At 40.0% G+C, this 16,674-nt stretch overlaps 1 pseudogene; it reads right to left on the reverse strand.

The window, feature by feature from the left end:
* Positions 1–14,263: 14,263 nt before the first annotated feature.
* Positions 14,264–16,405, reverse strand: LOC132226746 (polynucleotide 5'-hydroxyl-kinase NOL9-like; annotated as a pseudogene).
* Positions 16,406–16,674: the final 269 nt, after the last annotated feature.

Consider the following 16,674-nt stretch of genomic DNA (forward strand, 5'->3'; position numbering starts at 1 on the left):
AGAGAAGAAAGCAAGACTTAGTCAGAACCACAAATGAACACCAGACCTCTGACCCTGAATTTGGAGTAGTCTGAAAGACAATGGATATCACCATGTGTTACATGAAACATGAAGGTTCCACCCAATGTCCACTTAGAAAAAAATACATACTTTATTGATGGAAGAGAAGAAGAGAGGAAGGAAGAGGGAGAGAGAGATAGAAACATCAATGATGAGAGAGAATTATTGATCGGCTGCCTCCTGCACACCTCCTGGGTCATAGGTCGATGCTCAACCACTGAGCCACACCAGCTGGACACAATGTCCACTTTTGTTGTTCCAAGATATCACACATTTTAGGAGAGATACCTATTAATATTTATAAAGCAGACCAATAAAATTTTTAAGAGGTTGAAATAGCTGAACAGATATAATTTGGGAGAGGTCCTATGGGAATGATTTTGGATATGACTACTTTGTTTATACTAATATATGTATTTTATTTTCAAATTGTTTTAGTGTAAAGTTTCTAATTCAATATTATGCTCACAGAGCTTAACATACAATATAAAAACAGAGCTTAAGTGAAAAGGGGAGAATGAGTTTTAGAAATTATTTTATTATTTCTTCATAGAGGCAATAAAATATTGCAATTATACTTTGTATTTATTTGGTTATCAGATAAGGTGAGAATTTAAAAATTATTTTGGGCCATTTACAATTACTCTTTTGCCTTTTTATGTCTTTAGTTCTTTATATGATATCTGTTTAGGAATTGGACGTTTTTTCTCCTATATTAAAGGTATTAAGCATTTGCCTGCCATACCTGTTGCTAACCTATTTTTCTTTAGCTTTCTTTATTGTGCTTTACTTTTAACTCCCTCTCCCTCTTTTAATTCTTATTAGTCAAAGTTATAGCTTTGTTTTATTGTTCTCTTTTTAAGGCCATGTTTAAAAAGTCATTCCATACCTCAAGATTGTATAAGTATTATCTTAATATTTTTATCCTATTTATTCTTATAATTATTATTTTATATTTTAACCTTTACTCTATGTAATGATTTTTGGCCCAAGTTTCAAGTCTCCATTCTCATTAAATACCTGGAAGAAATACTGTTCTCCTTAAGTAAAGTAGCAACTATGATATGCCAGACTAGAGAAAGACACTCCTTGCCAGGGGACTTGCTCCAGAGTCTCACTGAATCTCAGATTCTTTCGCCTATGTTAAGTAATATGAGCTAAAACCCATATGCTGTCAAATTGCCTGACTCATCCCTGTCTCTGTTTCTCCATTATTGAACTGTGGGGTATTACACTTGCCACTAATTCTTCAGAAGTTCTTGCCCATCACATAACTGCTCTTTGCTTGGACCATTCACTAGTTAAGAGTGCCACATCATGTTTGACACAAAGATGAAGGGAATTGCAGTGAGCAGCATAGCCTCTCTGAGCCTGTTTGCTAGTCTATAAAGAAGATAATAATAATACTTATTCATGGGGTTGATTTGAGGAAATAATGAAAATAATTCATGTAAAGCAAGTAAGTTCTATTAGAATTAGTGTTATTAGTGTCTTACAGCAATATTCTTTGCATTGGTATGTTACAAAGGATATGTTATAATGCAGATGACATTACAATTTATACCTTACTAATTTTTATTTTTTAAGAATTGAATTGAAAGGTTGAACCATACAACTTAATCAGCTTCTTAAAGATTAATAACAAAATAGACAAACCAGGTGGCGAATATAAACTACTTTTCACTGGAACATATACAAATTTGTAATTTTAATGGAAATTTCATTTGTGTTAGCAAAAACATACCTGGGGCTTTGTTCTCTGAGCCAATTTAGCACATTAGGTCAATAGCAGACAATCGAGCAACTGTCACTCTCCTGTAATTATATCTATCAGAAAAAAAGGTGTAATTACTAACTCCCATAGCACTTATTTAGTGTTCTAAAACTAGTTATTATAAAAGGGCATTGTTAGAGCTGGAAAGGGTTATTTACTTATTTGCCAATAGGGCTTCATTGTCTTTCAAAATATGTGAGAATATGATTATCTTAGATCTTGCTGGAATCTTTTAAACTTTACTAAATACAATAGAAGAAACCTTAATTTTGTGACTGCGTGTGCGTGTGTGTTAACCATTGAAGATATGCTTCTTGTATACAGTAAACACAAGCATGTTTTGAGATGTGTTTTGAGACTATTTTTTTTAGTCTACATAATACCCTATGTTAGATAAAAATTGTTCCATGTTAATCATAGGCATTATTAATTAAAAACCACATGCTTAGTAATTAGCCTGTAGGGCTTGTCCTCCTGCCAGGATAGGGAAGACTCCCTGGATAGAAGATGTCACACTGACTAAACTGATGCTGTGTTTGCTCTTAGCCAAAAGGCCAAGGAGTAAGGCAGCCAATTGGCTGGGACTTAGCAGCCAGGCACATGGTTTGGCCACTGCTGGATGTAAAGCAATGGCCTGAGTGCCATGGGGGCTCTCTGATGAAGCAGAAGATAAGGGAGAAGAAAGGACCATTGAAAATGGAAGGATAATACAGCTAAACAGTAATGATAAAGAAAGGATTATTTTTAGTGATTAAATATTCCAAATTGCGTAATTGGTGAGTATTAAAATGCAACAACAAAAAATCATGTTATTAAAAATTCTCGTGTGGACAAGTTTTTGCTTTAGGACTCAAAGTTAGATTCATTTTGGCCATCTTTAATGGATTGCCTACCCGGAAGCTGCTCCTCTTTTCTTCCTTCCAAATCGTATTTTCTGTTTAGGCATCTACCCTCTCCACAGCCCAGATGATTCAGGGGAAGCTGGATTCATGCTTGAGGGGTGTCCTGAGAAGCCCACGGGCACTTGGCATGTGCCTGGAACTGTTGTTGGTGGGCTGTGATATGCATGTGACCAAGTTCGACCAAACAGATGAAGGAAAAGGTGTTTCATTCCCCATGGGGAGAAAGTCAATTTCTCTCTTTCAGCTGGCCATGCACAGGGAAGCCTGTCTCCATTCCAGTTGTTGCTGGCCACCCTTCTGCAACCAAGAGGAAAGCAAATCTGAGGACAAAGTGATTATAAACAGAGGGTGTCGGGCTGAGAGGAATGCCAAAAGGTGGAGCTGCAGCCTAACTGTGTAATGCCCTGAGGTAGCCCTACCTCAGGCTTCCTGTTATACTAGATAACATTTCTGGCTTTTAAAAAATATATATATTTTATTGATTTTTTACAGAGAGGAAGGGAGAGGGACAGAGAGTCAGAAACATCGATGAGAGAGAAACATCAATCAGCTGCCTCCCGCACACCCCCCACTAGGGATGTACCCGCAACCAAGGCACATGCCCCTGACCGGAATTGAACCTGGAACCCTTTAGTCCACAGGCCGAAGCTCCATCCACTGAGCCAAACCTGTCAGGACCATTTCTGGCTTTTAAAAGCCAGTTGTAGTTGAAATTTCTGAAAGGACACACACTTTCATATCAACTTATAAAAAAGAGATTACTATTGAAGGCAACTGTGCACTACATTTTATAGAGCCTTTTAATATATTGTATGTATGAGTCTTGTATCATACCATGTCTTTGAAAGATGCCCATTTACCAAGCATACTGTCATTAAAGAAAGATAAGCATCTAGACTTTGTGGCACTTGAATTTACTCCACCACAGAGATTAGTTTTAAAATCATTTTATTTATCATACTTTTTATTTTTCTTAAAATGCCGTTAATCATATTTCCTCCACCAAGTTGTACAGATAAATAATAGGCAATCTTGATAAAGTATTTAAGTTTTTAAAAATAATAATGTAATATGTCATATCATTATGTATTATTATTACCTGTTGGGAAGCCACATTCTTCCAAAATTCAACACTTAATAAGAATATGTCTTTTATATCATGAACTTGACTTAAGCAAAGTACTGGACTTCAGTTTATACCTGAAAACCTAAAAGGAAAATTCTTCAACCATTCTCTTTTCCTTTTCAAACTCTGATGTAGATCATATTGATTCAGGAAAAAAAGTGAGACCCATACCTACGTACCAGGCTAGACAAATTGCTTTAGCCCAAAGATTGAAAAGACATCGTCTGGCTGGTAGGCACACCAGAAAGGAAGCATTCCTGTCTGAGATCCCATTTGCATGAACCTTGTTCCCCAGGTGGCAATTCCAGAGACCAGCAGAGCTAGCTCCTTTTCTCCACAGGTTCTGTGACTTCCTCCCAGGCTAATCTTTACTTATTGCAAATCCAGTTTTCATAATCATAGTAAACTGGAGCAGCATAATAAACTGCAGGTCATCCCTTGTGCAAGGGCATACATAACCTGGTCCTCGGAGCACATCCTAGCACTCTTTTCCTTTGCCTTGAAACTCATCAGACACAAACTGTCCATGTCTGAAACTGTGGTTCCATGACTTGCTTGTAAAAGATGGTTCTCTGAAACAAATGTAAAATGTAGACAAAACATAAGAGAAATTAAATTTACAACATTCCTCTCAGAAAGGAAGTGTACTGTTATTTTCTATATCAATTGTGAGGGTACTTCTGGCAATATGGGTGCAGTTCTTTGAGCATCTCAGAGGAATGTGAATATGTTATTGGTCCACATCTTTAGAAAAGCTTTAGATTATTTTTATTCATTCATTCTACCTTTAAAGATTACATGAGCATCCCTTCAGTTGATATGTTGTGCCAGGGACTGGAGACAATAACTAGTGATCTTAGGATAGGATCTTAGGAGATGTTTTCAGGTGGGAGAGGGGATATGGGAAATTCGATTTTATTTAGAAAAGATCACTCTGGATGCAGAATGCAGAATGAAGGGGAGGAGAACAAGAGTGAAATTCTAGATATTTTAAAACATATATATTTTATTGATTTCAGAGAGGAAGGGAGAGAGAGAGAGAGAAACATTAATGATGAGAGAGATTCATTGATCGGCTGTCTCCTGCATGCCCCACTCTGGGGATCTGGCCACAACCCGGTCATATGCCCTGACTAGAATTGAACCATGACCTGCTGGTTCATAAATTGACATTCAACCACTCACCCGGGCTCTAGACATTTTTTAATGCATTAGTTATCATGGCAGTCCCTTGGCAGCTGGTTAACAGTAGAATGAGCTCCTTTTCTCCCAATCTCCCAATCTGAAAATGCCCCAGTGTTTCTACAGTTACTCCCTAAATGATCTCATCCAGTTTCACAGCCTCAGACGCTATTTATATAAACCACACTTATGTCTCCGGTGCTGACCTTTCCCCTGCACTACCAAGCACCTACTGACCTCCTTGACATTGTCTCTTGGTGTCTAATAGACATCTCGCACATAACAGGCCCAGACACACTCTCAGCTTTAAGGCCAGCGAATGATCCTTGTGGAATGAGGGACTAGAATGGAGGAGCTTGGACCAGTCCTTCCAAGGGGAGAATGTCAGGGATGTCCAACTGAACTCAGAAGGCATGTGGTTTTTATGCAGCCGCCAGCATCATTAGAACTTGGTTTCTAGCTGGGCTCCTGGGCAGGATAAAAATCCTGGTGCAGCAGCTCTTCTCAAGTTTCTGGCAGGTGTGTGCTGGATCCAGACTACTAAATATTTTGTAATTGGAATGCCTTGGGCAATTGCAGTCATCTTACATATGTAAGGGACGGAGGGCAGTGTTAACATGACTATGCTCATCTCATTAACATCCCATGCCTATAGACCCAAGCACAGCTGCCCGAAGGGCCTGTGTTTGATGCATGAACTATAGAAATGAGTCTAATTATATGAGCATCTGAATGCTTTGTGGAGGCCAGATGCATTATCCATAACCAATACAGAACGATTAGTAAGAAAAAATAGTCCAGCATATGTACTGTCACTCTTTAAGTAGCACTTGTCAATTTGTGTGTTTACTATGTTTATTATCTGCCTTCCAGACACTGGAATATAAGTTGCCAGAAGGCAAGGAATTTTGTTTTTGTTTTGGGTAGTAATATAGCTATGACTCCTTGAACAATACCTTGCAGAAAGTTAGGGATTAAATGAACAACTGAATGCATATTAGCTTTTTTTAAAATCCTCATCCAGGATATGTTTTTCATTGATTCTAGAGCGAGGAAGGGAGAGAAAGAGAGAGAGAAACATTGATCAGTTGCCTCCTATGCATGCCCCAACTGGGATCGAACCCACAACCTGGGTACGTACGCTGACTGGGAATTGAACCCACAACCTTTCGGTGCATGGGACAATGTTCTAACCATGTGAACCACACTGGCCAGGGTAGCTTTTTAATATTAACCATGAAATTAGGATAGTATAGATAAACAATGCATGTCTATTTCGTCTACTCTAGTCAAGTGAGAGGAGTATGTTATTCTTAAACTGTGTACTGAATATATTATTATTAGATAATCAAATGTGGAAAAGGAAGTGGAGTGAAAAGGCAATATGCTACCTACTAAAAACTGTTGAACTAAATGACTACAAATTCCTGAAATGGATTTGAATATGTGAGGTTTTTAGTGATTATTGTATTGGAGGAATAATTAATGATGATGAATTAAAATTATGTCAATGTGACATCCCTTTGTTATAATTTTATTGCTAACTTCAGCCTGTGATTATTTTCACTGTTAACATTGCCATGTCATATCTGTAACATTAGTGGTTTAAACAATAGTTGGAAGGAAGCCTTTAAGTAACTCCAAATACAACTTTTTGGAAATTGTTCAAGGAGTCTGCCCTTGTTTACAAACATACATCAAATAAGACTTTGATTTGTAATTGATTTATCTTCATTTAGAGAGAAAAGCTTTTCTATTGCAATTAAGAATAAGAACCTAAAATTTCTAAAAGAATGGCAAAATTTTAACAGACTTTTGGATTAAATCTATTGTCGTTAGTGTTCGAAACTACTTGTGCATGCAAATACTAGTCAGTTTTCTGAATAAAATGGATATAAAAATAAATATCTCTCTTCTATAACTATGAGTCACATAACCATAAACAATATATATGTGTTCATTGTTTGACTTCAGATTTCTCTTTTGTGGTCAAACAGTGAACACATATATATTGTTCATCTTTTTATCCCTCAGTTTTATCCTTTTCCCCCCTTTAGTCTCTACCTCATACACTGACACGCTTAGAGTGTAATAAAAAGCACACACAGACTTAAAGGCTCAGAAAACAGGAATTACTTGAAATGCTGGAGAGACCATAAAGTCCACCAGTCTAGTTATTTTACTCTAAAAATCTGAGAGCCAGAGAAATGATGGGCCAAAGGGTATGCAACAACTTCATGGCAGAAATGGTGCTGGAATTTCCCTATTCCTTGGCAAAGGCTGATTTCTTTTTATCTTTCCTTTGGTGACCTGCCTCAGCATTTAGCTGAGGACATGAGGGGAGCTCAATTAATACTGACTGATTTGCACTGTTTGGAATCAGCATAACTTCCTTTACATTTCATATGGAATTAAAAATAGTCATCCTGTTTTTTGTTAGCAGTCTGAAAAGCATCCTTAGAGAACATGCAAGGATGTTGTATGAACTGTAGATAGAGCATGATTAAGCACCATGAGTATTTATTACTAGATAACTGCTGGAGGATAGATATTAATGCATTTTCCCAGTTAATTAGTGATGGTCAAGAGCTACTATAGGAGGCAGAAGGTGGAGATTAAAGAGGGCTATGGGATAAATAGATGATCAGAATCACAAACAACCACCTTGAAACTCTTAAGCAAGCCAGCACAACCTAACAGAAGAAGTGATTGATAATATGCATGAAGTTGGCAGGAACAGTTTTAGCATTTATTTCCACCTTTTATATCAATGAGTTGACATGTTTGCTTGTTAAAAATATATTCCCTTAGACTTTCTTCTGGTCTATTCCAGCAATGCTTTAGTTGTACAATTTTATTTATTTGGACATTTAAGCTACAATCCTACATTTTAAAATCTTTTGAAATTTTGTAATTTTTATATTATGTATTGGTATGTATATTATAGTAAATTTATAAAGGAATGATGGATTTGAAGGTTTGTCGGGTGACATTTACCACTCGTTCTTTTTAAGTCAGGTGACAAAACCTTTATTTCTTTTGGTTTTACACACAGGCAAATGCAAATTCAGGAATGCTCTGTCTAAGGAGGTTTTTCCTAACTTCAGTTGCATCAGTCTGATTGACTGAGGGAAAGAGAATAGCTCCCCAGCTCCTTCAAATCCCAAGGGACGGCTCAGCTTGCATCTGGGAGGTCAGAAACTGAACTTGATGATCTGATTATGACTTGGCACGGGAGGCTGATAAAGAAAGAGCAAGGTGATCTGCTGTGGGTCTGGGACAAAGCTCAGGACATTTCTTAACTTATAAAAAAAAAAACACAGGAAAATGTCACTTCATTTGCTTTAAATCTGACTGCATTCAACACTGTGCCAAGACATGAAGGTGAAATTTGACAGACTTTTTTTCACGTCGAATTTTTATTCTGGAATGTAAAACTCTTTTTAGTTAAAGTATAATTGACATCCATTATTATACTGGTTTCAAGTGTATAACATAGGGAGGTTCCACTGTGTTATACACCTTAGAACACTGGTTCTCAACCTTCCTAATGCTTCGACCCTTTAATACAGTTCCTCATGTTGGGGTGATCCCCAATTTCATTGTTACAAATTGAACATAATTAAAGCATAGTGATTAATCACAAAAACAATATATAATTATATATGTGTTTTCTGATGGTCTTAGGCGACCCCTGTGAAAGGGTCGTTTGACCCCCAAAGGGGTCGCGATCCACAGGTTGAGAACCGCTGCCTTAGAAAGTGATCACCACAAAAAGTCCACTATTCATCTGTCATTGTGATATAATTGTGATATTATTGGCTGTATTCCCTATGCTATAGTATACATCCCTGTGACAGACTTTTTAATTTGTAAACAATTGCTCTGAATTATTTTCTAATAGTTTTCTAATTTGAATGAAATATCTAATAGTATATTTGACAGCAGTTACTTTGAAATGTAATTTAATTGTTTGGGGAATAGAGAATTTGGTAGAATCTATTTAACAAGTATTTTTTGCATCTACTTACTATAATGAGTAAAAAGATAGTGAGATGAAGGAGAGAGATAGAGTTCTTACAAAGACTTAACTGTAGTGTTTTAAAGCAGAGTTGGTACTGAAAAGGAATGGAACTGAAAATACTGATGTTAACATGTCATTAGTGAAAATAAGATAAAATTTCATGTAACAATTGAAATTGAACTTTGAAAGAGAACACAGTACTTGGAATATTGCTCTCATTCATTTCTTCCTTTCATTCTTTCCTCGTCTTGCCTTTCTTCCTCGCTTGCTTGTAGCTTTAGCTTTTAAGTCATCTTTAATTCCTTCTACTTTGTGCTCTTGGGAGGCCCTGCACTTTGAAAATACTTGACATTCAGGAAAATACACTTTATATGTTAAAAATCAATGGTGACACAATATTTACAGCCCAAAGGCCAAACATTTGGAGTTTCTTTATAGAGAGTAAGTGCTCAGAGACCAGCTTTGTGCTACTAAGCTGTAGACATCAAAGAATAATAATACAGCAGTTTTCAACTCAATGGCCCAGTGAAGTGAAGTATCGAGCTGTTTCACAGAGCTGTAACAGAGAGCCGGTGTGGGAATCTTTATTTTATCTTAATTACTAAGGAGCCCTGTGTGTCTCAGAAGTCACCATGTTTCGTTTCAAAACTTCTATCTAGAGAATGAGTTTATAGACTTGTGTCTACAAAAGAATGACAATACTTTGAATTAGGTCTTAAGAAGATTCAAAGTGCAGCCAGAAGGGGGAATTCTTTAGCTAGCCTCTGCTATATTGAAGGGTTTCAAAGAAAGCATGTGGTAGGTCTGTGATTTCGTAGAAAGAAAAGAAAATATTATAGTCGAGGACTCCTCTGCTACCTAGCAAGTTTAATTTTCTTGGGTTAAACACACACACCCTCAAACACACACTGCATACACACACATACACATACTCAGCATTTATTAGCTCATTAGAAACTGTATTGTGTCTGGCCAAGGAGTATCATTTGGTTTATACATTTGACCCTTCATTGTTATTAGTTGCTCTTTACTAAATCAGCAGAAAGAGAGAGGATGGCAATAACTATTACTAAGCTAATAATAATTATCAGGCCCAAACATAGTTATTGATGGCTCTGGCATCCTTTCATATGTGTGTGCTCCCGGTAATACCGATGTGTGACTTCTGTTATTGGGCATGAACTTTCTGTGACCTATCATTTATCATCAGATGAAGTTCTGCCTAGCCTAATAGTTACATTACGTAACAGAGCTTTCTGGTGGTGAAAGGAATCTGCTTTAACCACTGATGTGCTAGGGTTTCACATGGGGTATAAAGTGTTCATTCTCTTTACTTGTAAAAGAGACTCAGAGGGGGCTATCTCAGCACTTACTATAAAGTATTCACCTTGGAGAAAACTGTAACTGTTGATGAAGCCAGGCAAGACTGATAAAGGATCACTCTGTGAATGGCTCCAAGCCAGTGAAACAGGGAGGCTTTAGGAAAGAGGAACCCCTTAAATGAACAGAAATAGAATTATCTAAGAAGAGCTCTAGAGATTTTCAAGTACATACTGCCCTTTCCCTTCAGTTTCTGGATGATGAAGTTGATAGTCTCAAGGTCATACATCCTATTTATGCCTTTCCCCACCAAACTGCCTTTCAGGGACAAAAGGCAGGAAGAACATGACTTACAATCAATGTCTTCAGGACATCTTATTGGCAATTGCTACCAAGATCACTGTCGAGCAAAGAAACACATATTTTAGGTATTTCTCTGAAATCATAGTGGAAATGTACTATCAAGGAGGTGGCTGGGGTTGGGTGGGGTAAAGGACAAAGCTTCCAGGGATTGAGAGCATATAGCAACAGCATGTGAGGATCTTAGATTGGCTCCACCAGAGAACCCATTAGCTAGTGTGTCCTGCTTCTTGTGGAACAATGACATAGGTGGTTCACCAAAAGTGCTAGTGTGTTTGGAAAGAGTGCAATGTCATCAGAAGACCTATTGAAAGCATGGACACTGCACATATATAAAGATAGTTCTTTAATTGGTGGCTATAGCCATTGTGGGCAAGGCCTTGCATTGTGTCCCTGGACGCTGGTGTTAGGTTATACTTCTGAACCTCTAGGAAGTTCCAATATCAGTAGGCTTTGAACTTCATAGGTCCTACAGACAGCAAGCCAGAAGCATTTGTCAATGAGTAATTTTGCCTGCTTGATGTACACAAGGAAGAAAGTAGCAGAGAATTCACAGGCTGCTGTATAGAAGGCAAGGCATCTTCATTCCTGAGGTTCATCTTAAGGAATCTCTGGAAAGCGCGCCTGAGGAATTTGGAAGGTTAGGAGAGAGGTTCTGAAGTGTCTATCAACCGAGAGTTAGATTCCCTCACTGTAGGAGTATATTCATTTGCTAGAGCTACCATAACAAACTGGGTAGCCTACACTACAAAAACTGTTGTCTCACAGTTCTGGAGGCTGGACATCCAAAAACAAGTTGTTGGCAGGGTTGGTTCCATCTGAGGGGTTGAAGAGAGGATCTGTTCTAGGCCTCTCTTCTTGGCATGGGACGGCCAGTTCCTCCCAGTCTCTGTTTACATCATCTTCCCTGTATGTACATCTGTCTGTCCAAATTTATCTTTTTTATAAGGACAATAGTCATTTGAAATTACTGTCTACCTTATGACCTAATTTTAACTTGATTATCTCTGTGAAGACAACTCCCAATAAAGTGACATTCTAAGTTATTGGGGGTTAAGATTCCATCATATATATTTCAGGGCACAATTCAACCCCTCGAAGGACAGTGTACTTGTCTTTTTAAGATTCATTTGCATTGCTAATGCTGGCCAGGAGCTGTGTTTCATATGTCAGTGAAATTCTTGAGTTTATGTGTTATGTGCACATTTATTAGTTGACTTCTTTCTTAGCATGGGATTCATGGTCAGTCCACATTTTTCCACAATGCTTTACACACCTGACAAAGAATTTTGTCATTTATTTTTCTATCTACCTTTCCTATAAATGGATCTCTTTAAACAATGACTTTAAAGATGAATTTAAAGAATCACAAATTTGGTGACTAAGCATTTTCACATTCTAAATCACCTATTTCTTTAATTTTCTTAAAATAAGCATGTACTACTTTGGAAATTGAGTACACAAATGATTAATAATAACTCCAATGTGGACTCATTCTTACCCACCCTGAACCACAACAAACTGTAGAAAGAATAAGCGCAATCCATCACGTTGATAATCAAATGGACAACCAAGGTCTATGGCACTGCTGCTGGTCTGACCAGCACACCCTGCAGATGACCACAGAGCCTCGTCTCTAGGACCTCTGAATCCCCTGTGAAAGGCCTGTACAGGCTTCCCAGCCAACTCTAGAGGGTTTGGCCCTCTCACCAGTGGCTGACACCCTCTAGAGCAGGGGCGGGGAACCTTTTCCTGCCAAGGCCATTTGGATATTTATAACATCATTCTTGGGCCACACAAAATTATCAACTTAAAAATTCGCCTGCTGTATTTAGTCAAACATTTAATTAACTCACCCTAATGCCTTGACAGGGCCAGACCAAATGAGTTCTTGGGCCATGTCCTGGATGTTCCCCACCCCTGCTCTAGAGGCAATGTTTGTTTCCTTTACTGATGGGAACTGAAGCAAGACAGCATCCTTAAACACCAGCAGGAGGGTAAGCTAAAGGCAAGCCTGCATTTAAGGAAAAGGCAGCTAACAGGGCAGCACTTTCATTCTGCACTTGCTGCTAATGACCTGTAGTGAATATTATTATAAATATACAAGGAACCGGGGAAGGAGGCAAAAAGTTGATGGAGGTGGATTGTCTCAAAAGTCTTTGTAAGACCAAGCTAGAAAAACATATACAAGTTAAATTTAAATATAAATAAGAGGGCACAAGAAGTTAGACTTTAAATGGTCTCTAGAATATTAAAATTCACCCTGGAGTGACAAGGGTTCCATGAGAACTGGCCAGTATGTGGGTCTATGAGATGCTGAGTACTTAAAGACAATGATAATCGATGATTTAAATGAATATAGATTTTAAAACCTGCATATCTTAATAACCTCTTTCAACTTGACCTGTTAGGAAGCTGAAATTCACACTACCAGTTTGAAATGCTGCCTCAGTAAGTATCTCACCATCCTCAACACAGAAATGGTATGACCCAGACTGCTCATCCTTGCATACCCAAACCACTCCAAACTTTCAGTATAAGGAATGGTGATCACCAGGGAGAAGAGGAAGCGTGGATTTCCATCATTTCCCCCCAAAGCTACCTGGGAGAGCAGCACCATCACCAACCTCCTGCAGTCCAAGACACAGTGCTCATGGTGCAGAGCTGTCCATATGTAAAAGTTCAGGTCCAGCTGCCCGAAGGCAGGAAGGGACCTTTCTCACAGAGCGGCCCCAGTAGGCCTCTTCCAAACAGCCTAGTGTCCAACTCTGCCCTGGCTGTGTCTTCAGTCTCAGACAAGAAGCCAGTTAGGACAAATCTAGTTTTAGAGGCTCCAGGGGATGATTCCTGGATTTGAGAGAAATTTTTGTTCAGCATATTAATGTAGGATTTTTTTTTTAAAGAAAGGTTCTTGAGTCCAAACCTCATCTGTTAAACCTTGATTAAATTTAAAGACTAGACAGGATAAATGAACACTTGACCCACAGGAATGGAAGAGAAGTTAGACAGCATCACGTGATCAGGGGATGGGAAGGACCACGGGGGCTACAACCAGTCCCAGGCAGACCCCACCAGCAGGTCCTGGCCAGAGCAAGGACCAAGGTGGATCTCCACATTCTGTTATGCTTGGGTCCCACTGGCCAGCCTGCCTTCCTCCTTGGTACAGTTTTTGGGCTCCAGTCTCCCTATTTCTATCCAGATTCCAATAATCAGATCCTTGAAGAACTTTTTGAGGAATCGACCATAGTCTTTGTTTAAGTGGCGTAAAACTTTTTCCTTCCTGCTTTATCCCTTTAAAAAATAAAGCATCATGTATGATGACCCATAGGGCAAAACTAGGTCACGTAGCTTTAAGAAGGGGGTTAAATTTACTGTAAACTTCCACAAGCTATGTAGGAAACACAGCTATGTCAGAGAGCCATTGGCAGCGACAAAAGTCCATGAGTCTCCTGCTGTCAGGCTGGAGATAAAGTCAAGCCTTCTTCCCTTATTAGTTCTTTCTCTTAATCAAAACATCATTTTGATTTTCGATAGAATTTTGATTTTGGGTATTGTTTCTCCTTACACGTTTCCTCAGTTTCTCTTGCTCCAATTTCCCTTGATGATCTAGGAAAGACAAGATTATAATCTGTCATCACATAAGATTTTGTCCCCTGGAGCTGGCTCTTGGTTACACATTCTGGAATGGAAATGGCAATGGCCAGCAGACAATTCACATTTCTTAGCTCTTCCAGGGCACAGGCATGAGGATGTGGTAAAACCTCTTGTCCATGTCGATCTCTCTACAAATTCCAAACCCCAAACATTGCAGATTGTAGTCCGGGCAAGCAGGACGGCCTATTTTCATATCCTCTGATGTCATCCAGGATCTTGCAAAGACCAGTTCAGCTGGCATTCACAGCACCCAGGACATGGGTAGGAGTGACACTGGCACGAATAATCCAGAGGGCAACTGCATTGAAAGGGATCTGATAGGGTGTCAGGCCATGTAAGGGATGAATCTGTTTCAGGACTGGGGGCTGCAGCTACCAAGGTAACCGAACACTGCCAAGTCACAAAAAACTCGGTTATGTGACTCTCTAGTTCCTGGAGTTTTTCTTAAGGCAAAATCTGACTGGATGCACATCAGCTTATGTCCAGTAAACACAGCCAGATTCTCCTTTTCTTGGTCAGCAGATTATCTGCAGATTCTGCCTGGTAGAAACCTCTCTTTCTGCCTTTGGATTTGCTTCTTGTGTACAAGCCATCCATGTCGTCTGCATAGTCAGAGGTGAGGTTTGGCAGGATTTACTTCGACCGGAACTGAATGAGCGAAGGAAGTGGCTGGGAGATGGCAACGGGATCAGATGAAGGAGAAACAAGAGCCCTTGGTCTGTCGCCCAGCCCATTGTGTTGAAGATAAGCAGGGACTCTCTTGTAGGAGCTGAACACATACTTTAGCATCTCAATGTCATTCTCACAGGTGTTTATGCAAGCATATTTCCCCAAATACACCATTTTCTTGGTGTTCTCTGGGAGATGAAAGGTGGTCCTACAGCTGGTTCTGTATTGTTAAGTAAAGAAATGCAACCCGAAGGAGTAAATTCTTGTCTGTCCCAGATCACATTCCAAATTGTCAACACAGGAAATAGGATTTAACAACTGGTTAATCAGGTATCAAATAAATGTTGACTTTCCAACATCCTGAGATCCACAAACCAGAGTGATAGAGCAGCCATCCACTTCCTCACAGGAGACCTTGACTAACTTCCAGGGCTGAAAGGGTGCTCTCCGTTAAATGAGGCTGTTTTGTTTTGTTTTGTTTTGTTTGTTTTGTTTTGTTTTGTTTTCCTTCTCTTTTCTAATGCCAACAAAACTCAAGGCGAAATGCTCAGAGCTAGCCTGGAAAGTGGGACTCTCTTGAACGAACATATAAGATAAACCTGGATGGCTGATCATGAAGTTTACGGCGGAGGTTTTCTGATTCTCTAGCATCACAGTGGAACACTGGAGAAAAATTCTCCATCAACCATCGCCTGTCACCCCGGTTAAGATGAGCTCTGAGCAAGGTTCGGGCTTCCTGTTTCACCTCCTTCTTGCTTTTCTCAGGCATCCAGGAATGCAGGCGAGAGGGGGTGCAGCGGACACAGCTTGGGAACGTCGGCCTGGCTGACGGTAAAACCAAACACCTGCATCTGGCCACACAGGCAAGACACAGGGCAGATCCCGCTAAAAGTGAAACTCTGCCCCGGGACAGCAGCTGAAAGCGCGGCCCGCCGGCCTGGGCCTGGCCGCAGTGGCGGGATGGAGAGGCCCTCGGGGCGGCTCCGGGTGGGGTCATTGTCCGAGGTCAGGCTGGGGGCTGGGCTGGGCTGGGCTGCCCCCTCTCCAACCCCCCCAACACCCCTACCCCCGCCCCCACATCTTGATCTTGGGCCTGCGGGCCTCCCTCCGAAGCTCCGCGCCGGCCTGGGCTTGCAGCAGCCGCTGCTCCCAGCGCCTTGGGCAGCACCCGAGCAGGACCCGGAGCCAGGGCTGAGGGTGAGCGCCGGCCCTGCGGGCTCGCGTCCATAGGGAGCCAAGGGCGAGGATCCTGCAGCTGCGGGGAATCCGCATCCGCGGTGCTGACCACCGCAGTTTGTTTGTTTTGAAGTGGAAAGTGTCTCTTCTTTCTCCATGCCCCCTTCCTTTCTCTCTGACTACCTCTTTCCCCTTACTTCCCTCTCTTTTTTAATAGATCCACTTTGGATTTTCTTTTATCGGTTCTCTGCTCTCATATTTCTTCTTCCTTGGTAATCATAACTCATTTTTTTGGTTACTATTTTGTTGCCACATTTTCTAACATGTCCTTTTCGGCTCACATAATTTTCCTCTTATTTCCACCTCTGCGAAAGTGTTGTTTGTCATGGGCCTTAGAAAGGCTGAAGCATGGACCTGAAAAGTGTTT

Source organism: Myotis daubentonii, chromosome 2 (genome assembly GCF_963259705.1).
Source record: "Myotis daubentonii chromosome 2, mMyoDau2.1, whole genome shotgun sequence".
NCBI lineage: Eukaryota > Metazoa > Chordata > Mammalia > Chiroptera > Vespertilionidae > Myotis > Myotis daubentonii.